The 15,980-nt window shown below is 45.5% G+C and overlaps 1 protein-coding gene and 1 non-coding gene across 2 annotated transcripts in view; both read left to right on the forward strand.

Annotated features, from left to right (window-relative positions):
• Positions 1–805: 805 nt before the first annotated feature.
• Positions 806–15,980, forward strand: part of LOC118663539 (ER degradation-enhancing alpha-mannosidase-like protein 2) — a 99,363-nt gene continuing 84,188 nt past the window's right edge. Inside the window, exon 1 of the mRNA XM_036323257.1 lies at positions 806–828. The gene's annotated coding sequence lies outside the window, so the exon portion shown is untranslated. The remainder of the gene's footprint in view (positions 829–15,980) is intronic.
• On the forward strand, positions 2,384–2,488 carry LOC118663857. The gene has a single exon (XR_004970162.1). It is a non-coding gene; the product is annotated as a U6 spliceosomal RNA (small nuclear RNA).

Consider the following 15,980-nt stretch of genomic DNA (forward strand, 5'->3'; position numbering starts at 1 on the left):
TAGGCCTACCCCACCGCTAGTCATTTAGGGCTCTAACTTTCCTTGACTTCAGATACAAACCGAAGAACATTCTGCCCAGAGCAGATTCCTCGAGCTGGTCTAGAGGGCAGGACTCCATTATGCCCTTGGACTGGGCATCACTCTGTTACTTATGTGCCTGTGTGATTGGCTTGTCTCTTTCTGCCTGTACCAATCTTCCTCAGAATCAATGGGAAACTGGGAAGGCCAAAAAAACTATTTGTGGGCCATTCTACTCTGCTAATATGAGAGATGCTTTAAATAGACCAAACACAGGAAGCCAAGTAGAGAACCCCCCTCCCAAAGTGCAAAATACAAAAGAAACACTTAAGAAAGCAAAGGAGAGGTGCTCTCCCTCCCAGGAGCACGCTCTCCCTGCCTTTCCCTTTCCCTTTTCTCTCCTCGTCCCCTCCCCTCCATGCCCCAGAAAAAAAAAAAAAGGAGAAAACAAACTGGATGAAATTTCTTTTGTCTTTTGGTAATGAAAGATGAGAGATATGGAACCAAAAGCCAAAGATGGTGAAAATGCTTTCAACTAAGAAGTCACGAAACCAGGAAAAAGTTCCCAGTCACCTACTATCAGGTTTAGTGCACTTGGGCAATTCACTAATGGCAATTCAAGAAATACTAAGTACTACTATGTGCTTATGTGCTGGTCTCTGGTCATGGCCACCTCTCTCTCAATTCCTCTTTATTGTATGTCCTACCACTAGATGACAACCTACCGAATGGGTTATGAAAGAACTCAAGGGTGAAATTGTGGAACCACTGCTGAAAGGAATAACTCTGTTTCCACTGAAGGAAGAACAGGTAGGCAATAAGTCCCATCCCTAAGGAGGGTTTTAGAAAGGACCTGGAGATCCACATACCCATGAGCATCTATTTCAGATCCATGTAACTTTTTGGCATCAAGGGTAAAGTGTAGAATCATTGAATGTTTGAATACTTAACGATGACCACTGGTTGTTGGGGATTGTGTTAGATCTAAAAACATAAAGTGTTTTGGTTGGAGAAGGCCCTGCCTAAGAAGTATAACTCCCACCCCCACAAATAATGTTTAATTATTTAAAAAACTTAAATGGCAAACTGGCTGAGGCTGCCTCAAACTATTCCCCTGAGAAGAGAGAAATAAATGACGAGAGAAGTCAAGGAAAGTTTCCTAGAGAAGCAAAGCTTGGGCTGGAACTTTAAGGAAAGGATGCAGATGGATGGGTGGAGGTGCAGACATAAACAGCATCTGTAGGAGTCCAGAGAAACCTGGGTAACTTGCCTTAAGATAAAAGAGAGCCCAGCCAGTGTGGCTCAGTGGTTGAGCATTGACCTATGAACCAGGAGGTCACGGTTCGATTCCGGGTCAGGGCTCAGGCCCAGGTTTTGGGCTTGATTCCCAGTAGGGACCTTGCAGGAGGCAGCCAATCGATGATTCTCTTATTGATGTTTCTATCTCTCTCTCCCTCTCCCTTCCTCTCTGAAATCAATGAAAAAAAAAAAGATAAAGACAAGCCTTTCTGGAGTTAGAATGTGCACCGATGAGCAGTGGGAAAGGCAGCCTTCTAGTAAGGAGGCAGGGTGGAGTCCAACTCCAGAGGCTTCAAAAGAGAGAAAGAGGAGTAAGCAACGTTACCTGCAGGCTGTAAAACAACAGTATTTATGTCAGGTTTCAACCATGTGATCTACTAGTACACAATAAAGGGATAATTAGATGCAAATCGTTGAGAGAAGCAGTGGATATAATTAATCTATCAGAAAGTTTTGGACAATATATTAGGCATTGAAAATGGAGACATCATGGAATTAAGGGTGGTGCTTTAATGAGGGCCTCAGAACTCAGAGACAGGAAACAATAGGTGGAAATAAATGGTCACTTCACTGAATGAAAGGCGATTAAGAGTGCAGGGGGCCCCAAGAGACTTTGCTGGGACTTGTCTGATTTAAATTTTTTATAAGTGATCCCGAAGAAGTAGAGCAAAGTGAAAATTTCAGGACTGCAGATCATATTAAGCCCTTTTAGGTAGGGAAATGCTTTGCCAAAGGAGAGCGTGAGAGCTGAAGCAAAGGTATTGAGTGGGATGCAAAATGGCAGTCAATGTGGGGGAATGTAAGGTAATGCACTGCTATAAAAATAATCCACGTACTGGGTGTTGTGTTCCATGCTATCAGTTTTGACCCAGGAAAGGGATCCGGGAGCTAGATTGTTTCCTAAAGGCAGTGGCCTAAAGTGTTGGGGTCAGGAAGGTTGACAAAGGAATAGGCAGAAGCAGGAAGGAACCTGAAAACCGAAGAGAAAACCAACCTTCCTTTGTGCAAGACTACAGGGTCCCACATCTAGGGACAATGGTCAGGTTTATATCTATTTAAAACTAGGGTGCTTTCTTCGGCAGCACATATACTAAAATTGGAACTATACACAGATTAGCATGGCCCCTGCACAAGGAGTAGATAAAAAAGAAGTCAGGGCCCAAGGATAACTAGAAAAGGGCAACAAAAATGACCCAGAGGATGAATACGGCTAATCTAGGGGTGGCCTGTTATTAGGGGCAAACTTAAGTGTGCAATGGCAAAGGCTAAGAGAGGTGGAACAATCAAAGCCCATAAAACTAACAAGGATAAGGAATGGATACAACCTTCTTTCCAAATCCTGGCACATTCAAGCAAATAGCCTCCTCTTAGTGCTTGAAATTTCATAGGAATAAAGGGTTTCAGAGTTTAGATCACCTGGCCCTATCCTTCCATATTTGAGATGGTAAAATCCGTGCCTAGAGAAAGCAAGGAAACGGCCCAAGGTCACAGACACCACCATGGGCCACATTCAGATTAGAAGCTAGGCTTCCTAAATCCCAGGTCAGGATCTTTCCACCTCACCCTATGCACTCAGGAGGACTAAAGGAATCCTACTTTTTATAGTGTATAAACCCATGATGTCATGCAAATGCATTACGCTGAGATGTAATAAAGATGAAACACAGCCTTAGCTGGTTTGGCTCAGTGGATAGAGCGTTGGCCTGCGAACAGAAGGGTCCCAGGTGCAATTCCTGTCAAGGGCATGTACCTCGGTTGCAGGCTCCTCCCTTATCTGGGCCCTGGTCAGGGCGCATGCAGGAGGCAACTAATGGGTGTGTTTCTCTCACATCGATTCCTCTCTGTCTTTCCCTCTCTAAAAGTCAATGGAAAAATATCCTCAGGTGAGGATTAAAAAAAAAAAAGATGAAACACAAACAGACTAGGGAAAGTTTTAATTAAAAGTCGCCATAACTGCCCTGACCGGTTTGGCTCAGTGGATAGAGCGTCGGCCTTCGGACTCAAGGGTCCCAGGTTTGATTCTGGCCAAGGGCATGTACCTTGGTTGCGGGCACATCCCCAGTAGGAGGTGTGCAGGAGACAGCTGATAGATATTTCTCTCTCATCAATGTTTCTAACTCTCTATCCCTCTCTGTAAAAATCAATAAAATATTTTTTAAAAAGTAGACTAGCAATTATAAGATCTTTGAAAGACAACTACCAAATGGGGCTAAAAAGACTTTCTACCCACTTTAATTTTTTTTTATTTTTTAAATCCTCACCCAAGGATATTTTTTTTATTGATTTGAGAGAGAGAAAGAGAGACAGAAAGAAAGAGAGAGAGAGAAAGAGAGAGAGAGAGAGAGAGAGAGAGAGAGAGAGAGAGAGAAATATCGATCAGTTGCTTCCTGTATATGCCCCAACTGGAGACTGAATCCTGCAACCTAGGCATGTGCCCTGACTGGGAATTGAACCCACCACCTATTCTTTCTTTCTTTTTCTTCCTTCCTTTCTCTCGCTCTTTTTTTGGTGCTCAACCATCTGAGCCACCCGGCTGGGCTACACTCTAATTTTTTTGGATCATGTACCCATGAGAGATTGAAGAACACTATGGATTCTCTCCTAGAGAAACACATTTGCACATACAAACACAATTTTGCACATAATTTCAGAGAGTTTATGACCCCCTGAGTTCCATGCCCAGTTCCCATTCTGGCAGATTCTTCTGAACAAATAGACTACTTGCTTCAACAAGCATAGTCTATCTCTTAGAATTTACTAAGGCAATCACTCTGATTTTCCTCAGCAAAAAAACCACTATCCCAACTAATATCACTTACTAGAATGTAGACCTCTAGGTTGGAAGAGACCAAAGAAATTACCTAGTCCATTGTCTTCACCACCATGTGATATAAAACAAAGTTATGGTTAAATATACACAGGGACGATAATCAGCCTGCCTAGGTTAGAATCCCAACTCCATCACTCACTAGCCCTCTGACCTTGGGCAAATTGTTCTCTATTTCCACTGAAGGAAGGTGGGTATGTAAAATGGGAATAATAATTGCAACTATTTCCTAGAGTAGTTATGAGGATTAAACAGGATACTAATTTATATACATCACAGCACCAGGCCTGGCATGGAGTGAGTGCTCATTAAATGCTAGCTGGCATTATTATTATTATGCATGTATCCGTGCAAGTATGCATGTATCCATCCCATCTTCTCCTGGAGCTTTGGCTTGCACATGCCAGTAATGAGCAGCTCACCGCCTCCGAAGCTGGTTGAGCAGCTCCGATTGTTACAAACTTCTTCCTATATTGAGCCGAAATCTGCCTTCTTGCAACGCCTACCCCCACCCCTGTTGGCCCTAGTACTGCCCCGCGGGGCCACGCAGAGCAAGTCTATCCTTGCTCCACGTGACAGCCCTTCGGATACGAAGACAGTGATGGAGTCCTTCCCGTCCCCAGGCCCCCACCCCACCCATCCTCTCCCTCCAGCGTGCACATCCTCGGGCTCTTCCCCAGCCCACAACCGACCGGCTGCGCTTACTATTTACTCCGAGGCGGTGTACGGCTTCCCTCACACATAGTCATGCAGGCCACACACCCCACCGCCGCTACGACAGCGACCCGCCCGCGCCGCTGCCCCTGTCCGCGGTGCTGAAGCGCTCCCGGCCCCGCGGCCCCGGCACCGCCCGCCGGCCCCCGCCCCGCGACCCCAGGCGCGGACCCCCGCACCGCCACCTCCCCGCTCCCAGCCGCAGGCGCGGCCCGGCCCCGGCGCCGACCCAGCCCCCGCCCTGCCCGGAGGCCCCGCGCCCGCGCCCGGCCCCGCGCACCAGCCCCACCTGCCCGGCGAAGGGCGCCTCCGCCTCGGCCGCCTGCGCCGCCGCCGCCGCTCGGTCCCCGGCCCCCGTCGCCGCCGCCGCCGCCCGCGCGGCGCCCGGGAGGCAGCAGAGCGCGGGCAGCAGCAGCAGCAGCCTCCCAGGGGCCCGCCAGCGGCTCCAGCGCGGGGCCCGGCCGGGCGGCGGCGGCCCCGGCGCGGCGCGGCCGCCCCGGCTCCTCGGCATCCCCGCGGCGGGGCCCGGCCGCCCGGCTGCGATGGCGGCGGCGGCGGCGGCGGCGGCGGCTCCGGCCGGGTCCTCCCGCTGCAGCCGCTGCGGAGCCGCCGAGTCACGGCGCTGCGGACACGCGCCCGGCCCGCCTGTCTTCGCCGCCGCCGCCGCCTCGGCCGCCAGCGCGCCCCCGCCTCCGCGCGCCCCGCCCCGGAGAGGGGCGGCCAGGGGCGCGGGGGCAGCACCCGGCGGGACCCGCGGGGGGCGGTTCTGCGCCAGCCCGGGGGCACTGGTCGAGGAGCGAGGCCGGGAAGGGGCCGCGGAGGCCAGAGGAACAGCTCAGGAGGCAGGGTCCAGAGGGGTGGGGCTGGAGGAGGGGGGTCGAGGGGCAGCCCTGAGGGAGGAGGAAGAGGCTAAACAAATAATCCTGGAGAGAGAGCCACGTGATGGCTCCCGGGAGGGTATAGGGGTCGAGGGTCCGAAGCCACTGGACTGAGAGGGGATGCGGGGGGGTGCCCTGGGGTTAATGGCGAGATTGGAGAAGAATGAGTTAAAGAAACAGCCCGGAGGAGAGCGCCTGGGGGCCTGCCCTGGCTGAGGACGGGAGAGTAGAGCGGCGGGTGTTTCAGGGGGCAGGCCTGAGCGACGTTAGGTGAAATTAAGGTGAAGCTCACCCCTCACCCCCCAGAGGGAGAGAGATCACCCAGCTGGGAAGATCATCTGTCATCCAAAACAACCCACGTTAGCGAGCACCCCCATATGTATGGAGAACTCGGGACTACCTGGGATACCACAGAAAAAGAGGCTGGTTCCCTGACGTGTAGAGTTTACAGCTTGGGGAGAAGCACAGGGTAGGAAACACCGAGCGCCCAAAAGGACGCTGGCCGGTGCTTCAGGGGTCGGGAGGCTCGCTTGGGCCTGAGGAAGGCAGGGGAGGGGTTAGGGAGCAGGTGGGACTCCAGCGAGGCCTTGAAGGAAGGGTGGATTTAAACCAGGGAAAGGGAACGAACGGGAGGGGCACGTCAGGTAGGAAGGTGAGGATGGACGGGATGTGACTGGGGCAGTTTCTCTGGAGCACAGGGTTTCTATAGGAAAGAGCTGGGAAGTGAGGGAAATAGTACAAGACCTTAATTCCTAGGATTATGAATTTGGGTTGAAGGGAGATGGGAGTGGCGGTTGAAGATTTTTCTGTTTGTGTTTTGTTTTCTTTCTTTTTTTTTTTTTTGAGCAGGATGATATGTGGAAAACGGTATTTTATAGTTACCTGGTAATTTGGAACCGTGGAAAGGGAACAGGCTTTAGAATTAGTCCTATGTTCAAATCTTGGCTCTGTTACATTTTTATAAAATGATGCTGGTAGAACTGTTTAAGGTTGCTGTAAGGATGAAGTGGTTGGCACTTTATAGATGTTCCACATTAGTTCTCCTCCCAGTGTACAGAACAATGACCAGAGGAGACAGACAGATTAGTTGGGAGACTACGGCAATAGTCTAGATATGAGAACTAACGATAAGCCCAGCTGGCATGGCTCGGTGGTTGAACATTGACCTATGAACCAGAAGGTCATGGTTCAATTCCCAGTCAGGGCACATGCCCGGGTTGGAGGCTCAATCCCCAGTGTGGGGCATGCAGGAGGCAGCTGATCAATGATTCTCTCTCATCATTGATGTTTCTATCTCTTCCTCTCCCTTCCTCTCTCTGGAATCAATAATAAAAATATGTTTTAAAAAACAGTTTCAAATTTTTAAAAAAAGAACTAATGATAACAAATAACAAAATAATTAACATTTATTGAATGCCTACTGTGGCCTAAGCCTTTTACTATGTTATATTGCCTTTAATCCGTATAGGTAAACCCTATGAAATAGATTATCTGGAGCAATCTGACCTTAGAACACTTTTTCTAGAATGGCTTGAGGGAGGTGACAGGAGTTTGGTTTAGACTTTCTGAGATGGAAATGACCACAAGATGCCTGAGATGCATGTAGAAATGAGTTCAGAAGAGGGTGGAGAAGGAATATTTTGGAAACCTTCAGTCAATATGATAGAAACTGAAAGACCAGAGTGGGAAAGAGCCATATAAGCTAAGAGCCTCATCTTTTTAAAACTATATATATTTTTTAATGATTTTAGAGAAGAAGGGAGAGGGAGAGAAAGAGACATCAATAATAAGAGAAAATCACTGATGGGCTGCCTCCTGCATGCCCCACACTGGGGATTGGGCCCCCAACCTGAGCATGTACCCTGATATGCCCTGACCGGGTTCATAGATCCATGCTCAACCACTGAGCCATCCCTGGCCGGGCTACAAGCCTCATCTGACACATACATATTCAGGGCCTAAAAGAAGTGGAGCCCACAAATAAGTCTAAAGAGTGGCCTAAAAAGATTGAGGAATTGGTTGTGATGTATCATGGGAAAGGGGAGGAGTGTTTCAAGGTGAGGCAGAGGGTTGGCAGTTTGAGGGAGATCACAGGGACTGAAGACTTGGATACATACCATTGAATTGAGCAGCTCACATTCTACTCAAGAGAGAGACATAAGTAAGTCACTGTGGTTACGTAATAAATTATGACAGAGATGGCAACAAAGTGTTCTGGAAACATTGAGGAAAGGACAAAGAACTGCCCAAAGTTGGAAGATTTTGGAGAGGGTATATTCCAGAAGGAGGAAACGTACATTCAAGGAGTGAAAGGGAACAGGCTGGGCTGAACTTAAATACAAGATCTGTCTTATTCATCTCCTTACTCATAATGCCAAGTGCTCATTGAAGTGCTAATGATGATGTAGGGCTAGAGCTGACTACCAAGGATGGTGGATATAAGTGACAGAAGATAATTAATGATAAAGAAAGAAGAGGTTGATATAAGGCAAATGGATGCTTATGAAATGTATCCCTAAGGTAAATTTCTAGTCAGGAAGGTTCAGAGTCCATTGTGAAGCCAGCTGAATAGGAGTGTTAAGACTTCAGAGTAACACCCTAAGATGGAATCACCAGGGCTCTGACTTCTCTTTTCCTTTTTCTTCATGGAAAAGGAGTTTGAGTCAGATACCTGGATTCAGGCATTGGCTGTCACTACTTTGTGGTGCACCGTTGGGCAAGTCATTTATTTCATCTCTTTGAGCCTTGTTTTTCTCATTCGTAAAATAAAACTCACAACCTCTGCCCCTCCCCACTTCATGGAAAGGACCGTATGAATGGCTGGAATTTACTTTGTAAACTATAGTTAACTGAGTAGATTGTGGATCCACGTCCTGCGTGGTTCAGGGTTTGGGATCTGGAGAAGGGCCGTGAGCAAATGACAGAGACGAGACAAGAAGTAATAATTTGGGCCGAAACCGGTTTGGCTCAGTGGATAGAGCGTCGGCCTGCGGACTGAAGGGTCCCGGGTTCGATTCCGGCCAAGGGCATGTACCTGGGTTGCGGGCACATCCCCAGTGGGGGGTGTGCAGGAGGCAGCTGATCGATGTTTCTCTCTCATCGATGTTTCTAGCTCTCTATCTCTCTCCCTTCCTCTCTATAAAAAACCAATAAAATATATTAAAAAAAATTTAAAAAAAAAAAAAAAAAAAAAGAAGTAATAATTTGGAAATATTGGGGGCCAGGTGGGAAGTCCAATGCAAGGAGAAGGACTTCCACTTGTGCCCAGGCCTTGCCAACCTTTTATTCAATTTTGGATACACACCTAGCCCTTAGACAGGCAATTGCGGTAACAGACAGACTATCTTAAAGGTCAGTAAATATTAGAAAGATTTACTCTCAGACTATTTGGTCAGGAAATTGCTTGAGCCCCCATTGTCTGGATTAAACAATCGGTGCATAGCTCTGGCCATTGCCAGGGCTCAAAGTTCACCAGCGTTCAGGGATCCTTGTTTACACGTCTCTGATAGTGAAGACAATGGGTGGCTTCCCACAGTGGATGTTAGAAAAAACTTTTTTATATTGGTAATCTTACCAAGAAGCACTGTAGGAACATGGGAGACCTTTCTTCCTTCCATTCACCTCCTCTCATTTCTTCATTCAACAAATATTTATTAAATATATTTTGAGTGATAGCTGGAGCTTTAAAGAAGGTTAAGTTATAATCGTTATTTTAGTCAATTAGGGAGATTTATAATTACAAAGATATGTTTTCAGTAAAGACCTGCAGGAATAAGGGACCATGGGGATATTTAGGAGGAATGAATTCAGACACAGAGAACAAGTTCTGAGGCAAGAGCATGCCTGGTAAGTTTCAGGAACAACATGGAGACCAGTGTGGTTGGAGTGGCAGAAGGGTGAGAATATTAGAAGATGAGGGTTATGGAGGGGAAGGGTTTTTATCTACCTGACATAAAAAGCCAATGGAAGGTTTTGAGAATAGAAGAGACACCTTCTGACTTACCTTTAACAAAAGCACTTTGGTTGCTGCACTGAGAACAGGCTGAGAGGCAGTAGCAGAAAGGCCAGGTAGGAGCCCATTACTCTAATCCCAGGGTAGGCTGATGGTGGCTTGGACCAGAGTCCAAGTGAGAATAGTGAAATGTAGTTGGATTCTCAATAGGTTTTGCAAGCAGAGTTGATAAAACTTGGCAATGGATTGCATATGAGGTATGAGAACAAGAGAGGAGTTGAATTACACAAAACTTTTTGACCTGAGTAACTAGAAGAATGGAGTTGTTATTATCTGACACAAAGAAGGCTGCCGGGGACAGGTTTGAAAATAAATAGGAAGAGTTTGGTTTTGAACATAAGTGGGTGCTGTCTCTTAAACACCCAAGTGGATGTGGCAAGTAGGCTCTATCATAGGTGGGTCTGAGTTCAGGAAAGAGGTCTAGTCTACAATATGAACTTAGAGGCTTTCAGAATAAAGATAATATTGAAAAGCCAAGGACCAGAAAAAATTACTTAGGAAATTAGGAGAGAGAGAGAGAGAGAGAGAGAGAGAGAGAGAGAGAGAGAGAGAGAGAGAAGTTCTGATAGTTCTGATGACTCAATCCTGGGAAAATGAAAAGGAATCCACAAAAGACACTAAGAAGGAACAGGCAGAAAGAAAAAAACCACGAGAGGGAGAAATCCTGGAAGCCAGGTGAAGAAACTTTTTTAAGGGACAAAGAATAATCAATTGTGTTAAATGCTGCTTACAGGTCAAATGATATGATGACTAAGAAATGGTAATTTGATTAACCAATGTGGAGATATTGGCGATTTTGAGAAGAACAGTTTTGGTGGCATGTAGTGGACAAAACTCTGATTGGAGTGAGTTCAAGAGAGAATAGGGGAGGAATTGAAAATGGTGGGGGGGGGGGGAAATATATATATATATATACACACACACACACACATCTTTTCCAAGGAGTTTTGTTACAAAGAGAAGGAGAAACTGGCAGCTGGAGGAGGAAGTAGAGTCAAGAAAGGGTTAACTTTTTGTTTGTTTTCAAGATGGGGAAGATAACGTATATGTTGACTGAGAAGGATCCAGTAGAGGGGGAAATTGATGCTGCAGGTGAGAGGGGGAGAATTGCTGAAGCGATGTCCTTGAGTAGCAAGTATACAAGTGGAGAGGTGGGCTATGAGCTAGGATATTCATCCATCTTCAGAGGGAAGAAGAGGACGTTTAGGCGTATAAACCTGCGACCAGTGTGGAGGAGATTAGAGGGGGACTTGCATTTACTGGTTACTTTGTTCAGCTCTGTGCTAGATGCTTTCCTCACAAGAGTCCTTGGTATAAGAGGGAGATGGGTTAAGAGGCTGTTGCCAGGAGGGGAGAAAAGCTGAGAACTGAACTAAATAAAGCTCCCGAAGCTGCAAGGCAGGCGCTCTTCATGCTCCCGTGGAACTTCTTTCTCCCAGATCTTGTGGGCTTCTTCACTGCAGATATCAGAACTCCATTCGGTGACAAAGATTCTTTGCTTGACCCGTCTTTTTCTTTCTTTCTTTTTTTTTCTTCTTCTTCTTTTTTTTTTTATTGCTTACAGTCTTACAAAGGGTATTACATATGTGTCCCTTTTGTTCCCCCGCCCTTGACAATCCCCTGGCCTCCCCTACCCCCCAGTGTCTTATGTCCATTGGTTATGCTTATATGCCTGCATACAAGTCGTTTGGTTGATCTCTTACCCCCCTCCCTCCTGCCCCCCACCCCTCCCCGGCCTTCCTGCTGCAGTTTGACAATCTGTTCGAGGCTGCTCTGCCTCTGTATCTATTATTGTTCAAAAGTTTATAATGGTCTCTATTATCCATGAATGAGTGAGATCATGTGGTATTTGTCCTTCTTTGACTGGCTTATTTCACTTAGCATAATGCTCTCCAGTTCCATCCATGCCGTTGCAAATGGTAAGAGTTCCTTCTTTTTTTACAGCAGCATAGTATTCCATCGTGTAGATGTACCACAGTTTTCTAATCCATTCATCTATACTGATGGGCACTTAGGCTGTTTCCAGATTCTAGCTATGGTGAATTGTGCTGCTATGAACATAGGGGTGCATATATCCTTTCTGATTGGTGTTTCTGGTTTCTTGGGATATATTCCTAGAAGTGGGATCACAGGGTCAAATGGAAGTTCCATTTTTAGTTTTTTGAGGAAACTCCATACTGTCTTCCATAGTGGCTGCACCAGTCTGCATTCCCACCAGCAGTGCACGAGTGTTCCTTCTTCTCCACATCCTCTCTAGCACTTGTTGTTTGTTGATTTGTTGATGATAGCCAATCTGACAAGTGTGAGATGGTATCTCATTGTTGTTTTGATTTGCATCTCTCGGATGATTAGTGACTTTGAGCATGTTTTCATATGTCTGTTGGCTTTCTGAATGTCCTCTTTTGAAAGGTGTCTATTTAGGTCCTTTGCCCATTTTTTGATTGGATTGTTTATCTTCCTTTTGTTAAGTTGTATGAGTTCCCTATACATTTTGGAGATTAGGCCCTTATCAGATATGATATTGGCAAATATGTTTTCCCACACAGTGGGTTTTCTTGTTGTTTTGTTGATGGTTTCTTTTGCTGTGCAGAAGCTTTTTATTTTGATGTAGTCCCATTTGTTCATTTTCTCTTTAGTTTCAAGTGCCCTAGGAGCTGTATCGGTGAAGAAATTGCTTCGGCATATGTCTGGGATTTTGTTGCCTTTGGCTTCTTCTAGAATTTTTATGGTTTCCTGTCGTACATTTAAGTCCTTTATCCATTTTGAGTTTATTTTTGTGTATGGTGTAAGTTGGTGATCTAGTTTCATTTTCTTGCATATATCTGTCCAATTTTCCCAACACCATTTATTGAAGAGACTATCTTGGCTCCATTGTACGTTCTTGCCTCCTTTGTCAAATATTAATTGAGCATACTGGTTCGGGCCGATTTCTGGGCTCTCTATTCTATTCCATTGATCTATATGCCTGTTCTTGTTCCAGTACCAGGCAGTTTTGAGAACAGTGGCTTTGTAATACATCTTGATATCTGGTATTGAGATCCCACCTACTTTGTTCTTTCTCAGGATTGCTGCAGCTATTCGGGTCTTTTTTTAATTCCAGATGAATTTTTGGAGAGTTCGTTCTAGATCTGTGAAGTATGCCGTAGGTATTTTAATGGGAAGTGCGTTGAATTTATAGATTGCTTTGGGTAGTATGGACATTTTAATGATGTTGATTCTACCAATCCATGAACACGGTATGTTCTTCCATCTGTTTATGTCTTCCTCTATCTCTTTTTTCAACGTCCTGTAGTTTTCTGAGTAGAGGTCTTTTACCTCTTTAGTTAAGTTTATTCCTAGGTAGCTTAATTTTTTTGGTGCGATGGTGAATGGGATTGTTTTTATAATCTCTCTTTCTGCAGTTTCACTATTGGTGTATAGAAATGCCTCAGATTTCTTGGGGTTAATTTTGAATCCTGCTACATTGCCAAATTCATGTATTAAGTCTAGTAGCTTTTTGATGGAGTCTCTAGGGTTTTGTATGTATAATATCATGTCGTCTGCAAATAAGGACAGTTTTACTTCCTCTTTTCCAATTTGGATGCCTTTTATTTCTTCTTCTTGCCTAATTGCGATGGCTAATACTTCCAGTACTATGTTGAACAGGAGTGGTGAGAGCGGGCATCCCTGTCTTGTTCCTGTTCTTAGGGGAAATGGTGTTAGTTTTTGTCCATTGAGTATGATGTTGGCTGTGGGCCTGTCATATATGGCTTTTATTATGTTGAGGTATGATCCTTCTACTCCCGCCTTGCTGAGAGTTTTTATCAAAAATGGGTGTTGGATTGACCCGTCTTTTGTCAGGCTCCTGAACCTTCTGGGCCAGCCGTGGGCAAACTACGGCCCGCCGGCCAGATCTGGCCCGTTTGAAATGAATAAAACTAAAAAAAAAAAAAGACCGTACCCTTTTATGTAATGATGTTTACTTTGAATTTATATTAGTTCACACAAACACTCCATCCATGCTTTTGTTCCGGCCCTCCGGTCCAGTTTAAGAACCCATTGTGGCCCTCGAGTCAAAAAGTTTGCCCACCCCTGTTCTGGGCCCATCTGTGCACTTACTTGTAAATCTAGTTTCGAGCCCCGCTGTCAGTTAAATCCAGCGGTTCTCAACCTGTGGGTCGCGACCCCTTTGGGGTCGAACAACCCTTTCACAGGGGTTGCCTAAGACCATCGGAAAACACATATATAATTACATATTGTTTTTGTGATTAATCACTATGCTTTAATTATGTTCAATTTGTAACAATGAAAATACATCCTGCATATCAGATATTTACATTATGATTCATAAAAGTAGCAAAATTACAGTAATGAAGTAGCAACGAAAATAATTTTATGGTTGGAGGTCACCACAACATGAGGAACTGTATTAAAGGGTCGCGGCATTAGGAAGGTTGAGAACCACTGGTTTAATCAGAACCCCTCATCCTCAATATCTGATCACCTTGATATCTGATTGGGTTTCTTGTCCTCCACCGTTCCTCATGTGACGTCTGATCACCCTGGCCTCTCTTCAACCAGAATCCTGGTAGGTTCGTTCAGCTAGAATACCTGACCCCTAATGGTTCTTTTTAGTAATTTTCCATCCACTGACCCTTGCCTTGCTCCCTGACTATAAATTCCCACGAGGACCATGGTGTATTCATAGTTGAGACTAATTTCTTTCGCCCACTGCAAAATTTCACTGCAGTGGACCCTATGCCCACAGTGAGAGTCCCCTTACTGTGAGTAAAGTCTTCCTTACCATGCTTTCACAAGTGTCACTGAGTGTTTTTTTTTCTTTAACATTAGGTAGGAGGAAACTAACTAGCTCAATCGCTCAATCACAGGGTAGAGATGCTTCTTATAAAGGAAGGAAATAGTTGGTGGTCACCAAAATCTGCGGCACTGGGCAGTTCTTGTTGCCAGAAGGCCCTAAGCATAACGCCAGCCAAATTTACCCCCAAAATAAAGACGAAAAATCCCACCCAAAACAACTAAAAACAGGAATCTGAAAGGAAATATAGATTGGAGGCTTAGGAAGTCTCTTTGACTTCTGTCCTTCCTTTGAATTCCTATTGCAGCAGCTAACACTGAATGAGGGCTTAGTGTCTGCCAAGCAATTTATCTATGTTATATCACTTAATCCTCACAACTGTCCCATGGAGTGGATTCTAAGGAAAAGTTGAGAGGGGAAATGATTTATCTAATGATACACCTAGAAAACAGTAAAACCAGGAATAAAACCCAAGTGTCTGACACTGAAGGATATGTCCTTAACTCCTTGTAACTTTGTTCATTAATTACCTCAAAAATTCTATAACCATTACTAAGCAGCCACTCTGGAAGGTACTGTGGCAAGTGAGACAGACTTCAGGTGAAAGAGATAAGACTTGAGCCCATATTCCATGTAACAAATAACCCCAATACATTACAATGTCCTGTAGGATTGGGGAGAGTGAGGCCACTCTGTCTGGAGAAGATCAGGGAGATCAAGGAAGGCTTCAAAAAGGAAGTGGTATTTGAGCCCGGTCAGCGTGGCTCAGTGGTTGAGCGTTGACCTATGGACCAGGAGGTCACGGTTTGATTCTGGTTAGAGCATATGCCAGGGCTATGGGCTCAATCTCCAGTGTGGGACATGCAGGAGGCAGCTGATCGATGATTCTCTTTCATCATTGATGTTTCTATCTCTCTTTCTCCCTCTCCCTTCCTCTCTAAAACCAATAAAAACATATTTTTTTAAAGAAGAAATACCTTGGAGTGGTGTGGGAGACACCTGAACCAGCAAGCTTTTGGAGGATCCCCCGAACTACCCACACCTATCTCTGAATCACCTTATACTCTTCAGGCATTTAAAATAGGGGTCTGATTCCATCAGGGCCAGCTGGTCCCATCAGTCAGTTCCAGGTTCCAGGAATCTGGCAGGAGTTTCAGATTGCCCCTAATCCTTTGTAACATTAGCTTTCAAATGGGGGCACGCAATATCCCTATAATACATGAAGACTTTCTATTTTTTAAGGGAATTCATTTCGGAATCCTCAACTTCCATATGTACTCCACCTGGGAAAGGTCCTGGGGTTGAAGCTCCAAGCTAACTTTTCCTTCGTAATTGTAGTTCTGCTAGTCTTCATAAGAAAGGCACACCCCTGGCGCATCCTGAATCTTACTGTGGTACATTGCCTGGGGCAATACAAAATCCTGGAAGTGACAGAGG

This window comes from Myotis myotis, unplaced genomic scaffold (genome assembly GCF_014108235.1).
Source record: "Myotis myotis isolate mMyoMyo1 unplaced genomic scaffold, mMyoMyo1.p scaffold_m19_p_9, whole genome shotgun sequence".
In the NCBI taxonomy this organism is placed as follows: Eukaryota; Metazoa; Chordata; class Mammalia; order Chiroptera; family Vespertilionidae; genus Myotis; species Myotis myotis.